The 4,882-nt window shown below is 39.4% G+C and overlaps 1 pseudogene; it reads left to right on the top strand.

Annotated features, from left to right (window-relative positions):
• The first annotated feature begins 3,239 nt into the window (after positions 1 to 3,239).
• LOC122331668 overlaps positions 3,240 to 4,882 on the top strand; it is a 3,027-nt pseudogene continuing 1,384 nt past the window's right edge.

Below are 4,882 nucleotides of genomic sequence, written 5' to 3'. Positions count from 1 at the left end.
CTATATCTCTGACTTTCTTAATTCTCCTTTGCTTTGAACTCAGATATGTGTCATTATTTAATTTAGTGCTGATAATAATACTAAAATCGCACAGACTTTTAATTAAAGTAATTTAACTGCAATCATAATAACAATTACAGGACAGCTGATCACCTCATTATACAACACAACCACTAAAATTAGACGTCTGACAAGGACCTGAAAGAAGACCCTCAAAGCTACATTAAACAATATACGAGTCAATACGAGAGAGAACAAATGATCTTACCTGGATGAGACTGTGTCTTGAAGATGTTCATCAGTAGATGATGGTGTCTGTGAACTGATGCTCGTTCTTTTATAGTCTGAATTCACTCCGGAAACAGAGGGATTCTGTCAGATAATGACCTGAAAAAAACAACTGCTGCATGAACAAATGATGCATTGATAAATAATGAATGTTTAATGCACATGAAACCACAACTTCAAAACCATTACTTCTGTTACATAAAAATTTACTACATTTTGTCATTAATCATTTTTGAATGAAACATTTTTAATGTGGTTATAACTGGTAATTTTTTGGTTTTATAAACATTTTCAATATTTTAAAGATTTATTGCTTTAAAATAATGTTTATACAGAATAGATGGATTTATTTGATGAAAAGTTGGAATGATGACTTTCAAACTGTAAAAAAACAAACTAAACTTTTGTCTGGTTTCTAAATCATAAACATCTTAAAGACGTCTAATAGACGTTCAAGTGCACAGGGTAAATGCAGATTTTGGATATGGGTCACTATTGAAAGCTGGTCATCAATAGCATTAGATATAGTTAACAAATAGAAATTAGGCTTCAAGATCTCCACAGATCTATACAGACTAGAAGTGGCGGTTTTAAGTTTATGTGTGTGTGTGTGTGTGTGTGTGTGTGTGTGTCTGTGTGTGTGTGTGTGTGTGTGTGTGTGTGTGTGTGTGTGTGTGTGTGTGTGTCTGTGTGTGTGTGTGTGCGCGTGCATGCTCTTCAGGCATAATGGTTCTTTTCCCACAGAGTGTCATCCCCTGAGTATCATAACTGGTTTGGTTTCAGTTATCAGAAACCTCTTCCTCTATTATATGGGCGTTTTTCTCTCAACACTTGGCAGTTGTTAATTTCCTGATTTGTCATGATAATAAATGTATTATGCATGTTAAAAAACCACCTCAAATAAAACATGGAGATTTACTTTGTTTCAAAATATATTGTGCAAATCCATTCAGTTGGACAATTAAATTGGCAGTTCTTTTGGCAATACTATTAACATTCATCAACATTAACATTCATTTATCATAATCATTTTCCTCACGTAATTCAAAATCTAATTCTTTACAGATTCAGGGGTGAAACAAAAGAGATCACAAAATCCATCAAAATCCAATCATAACCTTATTTTCAGGCACAGGAACAGTGTCTTTCCTCAGTCAATCTACCTCATCAACAGTTCTCCCACTGTGCAATATTGTCTCTGTGTGCTGGAAGTTGTGACACTGTGATGTACAAACATACTTGCAATAAAGCTCTTTCTGATTTCTGATTACTGACTTGTCTTTTTTCCACTGATTGCAAATGATGGACAATGATTCACATTTCTTTAATAATAACATTCTATCTAAAGAGCTCCCTTGATTTTTAAGTTCTATAAAGCTATGTTTTTACGCAGGTGCAATGAGTTTAGGACAGTCGTTTCTGTTTCAATATCCTTCTGAGGACTCTTTCGAATCTCTGATTACCTTTGGTAAGACTGAGACTTTCGGTGAGACTTCTCACTTCTTGTTTCCACTGTCCACCATAAGACAAATGATGCACAACAAAGCTGAAATTTGTCCAGACTCAAAAAGTCTTAAGTCACAATTTTGCTTAAAATCGAATGAAAATCGCTTACTGTATGCACGGCTTAAACCTTCACTGCAAAATTTCAGCACTAAATATGATCTCCTTGTGTAACCATGTATAACAGATTAACGCCCAACTAAGCAGTGCTGCTGTTAATGAGATATTTTAAGTGTTTTAATAATGACTGAGCATCAATGATGAACAAGCAGAATCACTGCAGCTTGCATTACAAGCATCATAGGTTTATGTGACTTTATTTTGTGATAAAAATAATTTTTATCTCAAGCCAATGATGGAAATAGAAGGTTGAATCCAAGATGCTTGAATCTGAACAAATGTGTGTATAAAGACAGCATTAATCCTAGGACACACTACACAATGTCAAAACTTAAAAACTAGTGAGGACTTAAATCTGAATACATGGAGACTTATGGTAGGGAACTCAATTAAGGTCTCTATGAGTACAAAAAGCTTTGAGTTTTTTTGCAAGTAAAAATGCAGAATGTAAATGAAGAGGTGCCCAAACCTGCTCCTGGAGATCGACTGTCTTGCAAAGTTTAGCTCAACTCTAAACAAATACACCTGCTTTTCATTTTTAAGTGATCCTAAGACCTTAATTAGTCACTACAGGTGTGATTAGAGTTGGAGCTAAATTTACAGGACAGTGTTATGCTAAATTTTGCAAGACAATAGTCTAATGTTTCTTCATTACTTAGAATAATAACCATGAAACTGCATAGAAAATTATTCTGTATTATATTTCAGAATATGACATGCTTGTTTCAATGATGACTAAGGATATTCTGGGATATTCATCTGGAGAAAGTAAGACATATTGTCCATCTTCCATGTCATGAGTGAAATCTATAACTTTTTTCAAAACCTCCACTTGCTGGCATAAATGCTAAAAGCACATGTGACACTAAGTGGAGCCCAGCTAACGTAGAGACAAGACCGGACCAGACACTAGAGGCTGGGAGGTGTGAGCTTTTATGTGGTCCTGATTGCGGAGTTGAAGAGGAAGAGAGGGCTCTTCAGTCTATCAGACTCTGAGAGGAACAGACAGAAAGCGTTTGAGCTTATACATCACAGGATTGACTTCTCTGGGACCAGTATCTGTCCCTGGTGGACAGCCAGACCTTCTGTCCAGGTTGGTAGCTGGGTGTTTCAGCTCTTCTCTGATCAGCCAAGCTCTGCTGTCTGCAGACTGCCCACTGAAGATGGTGATGTGCCGAGTCCCAGACTCACTCACTCTTCCAGAACCAGTAGTTCACTGCTAAAATATTGGAGGTTCCCAGAACATGGGAATAATGAGGAGCTGAAACCAAGTACCAAGTAGCCCATTGTCAGAGAGAGGGTTCTGGGCGTACTCCCTAGCCCAGTCAATGGGCTGGTTGCAGAAGATCCTGGTGGCCATAGCAGAAGGTCTGTAGGAAACTGGCCAACCTCCGTGGATGTAACTTTCAACCTGTCTATTGATCTGGGGATGGTATCCCAGGACAGCTAACAGCCAAACCTAGGAGACTGAAAGAATGCCTTCAAAGGCAGTAGAAAGTGGTGAGGACACTCTGTGACTCCTCTCTGCGGCCACCCGGGCGAACCTTCACCCAAGTATTAAACATTCTGAACTGTTTGAGAACTGCCCTTACCCAAGACTGATTACCGGCCTAGGTGTACCTCATTAGAGTCAACTACTTGACCTGTGCTCCAGACTCTTGGATATTCCTTGAAGCTGCGTGATGCAATGAATTCATACCCTACATTGTGTCTTCCTGTTACCTTCTGCTGTCTTCTGCCTGTTACTGTTCTGATTCTCCCTCTGTCTCTGTTGTCCCTGAAAGTGCTCTTCAGGCTTTTATCAATGAGGTTTTCCGAGACATGCTGAACCAATACCTTATGTATACAGTGACAACATACTTATATATTCACCAGACTTCTCATCCCATATCGAACATGTTAGAACAGTCCATTAACATATAATACAGAACCAGTTATATTCAGACAGTTTGACCATAACCTAGCTTTCCCAGTCACAAAATTATTGCTTAACACCAGTGGAGATAGGACATTATCACAGAAGATCACTGAGGCCTAAAACAGCGAACCACCACCACTTAACTGCCCACCAACACTTACATGCTTCCAGTAACTAGCTGCATTAGTCTAAGTCTTTACTGGGTCACTGCGACTCTGCAACTCAACAGCTAAACTAATTCTGGAGACCTACACTTAAGTCGGAATTTGGCGAATGTGTTGCTCCCATCAATCAGTGCTTCCACTCTCCTCAATGCAAACTTAATGGCAAATAGTTTCTTGTTTGCCAATGTAAATAATTACCTCCACCAGTCTGAGCTTACGGGAAAAAAGGCACATAGATGGAGTCGTGGTGGTAACTCCTACTGCTGAGCAAACACAGCCCCTATGCTGGTTGTAGAAGCATCAATTTCTACCATGAAGGGGGCTTGCGTGATGACCTGTTTCAGGTTGCTGAATGCTTCAGTGGTCACTGAGGTCCAGGACAGAGACTTTGGCTTTCCTCTGAGAAGGCTAGTGGGTGGACTAGAAGAGCACTGTGGATTGCAGATGAACCTTGGCCATAGAACTTTTCAGCAAATTCGAAGAATTCTTTGACTGTTGATGGTTGAGGCCAAGAAGTGATCGCTTGAACCTTTCTCTCCACTATCTTGACTGCGCTTACATCAATGTAGAATCCTAGAAGCTGAACAGATCTTTGGTGGAAGGAGCATTTCTCTGGTTTTAGAGTACAACTTCTCTAGAATCTCAATGGTGGTGATGTTCATGAAGCCTCCGGGATCGAGTAAATTAGTGTACTGTTAAATATAAAACAATCAACTTGAAATGGAGAAACTCCCAGAGCACCGCGTATCCATACATCCTAGAAATATAGAGGGGCGTGGCTAATCCATACGGCATTACCAAGTACAAAGCTGTTTTCCACTTGGCCCCTCACGTATCCGTTATACACCCTGTAGAGGTCCAACCTTCGTGAAGGCAATCTGTTCCAAGG

The sequence above is a fragment of the Puntigrus tetrazona genome, unplaced genomic scaffold, assembly GCF_018831695.1.
Source record: "Puntigrus tetrazona isolate hp1 unplaced genomic scaffold, ASM1883169v1 S000000001, whole genome shotgun sequence".
NCBI lineage: Eukaryota > Metazoa > Chordata > Actinopteri > Cypriniformes > Cyprinidae > Puntigrus > Puntigrus tetrazona.
The sequence above is the reverse complement of the archived record's forward strand: the minus strand, read 5'-3'. Positions and strand labels throughout refer to the sequence as shown.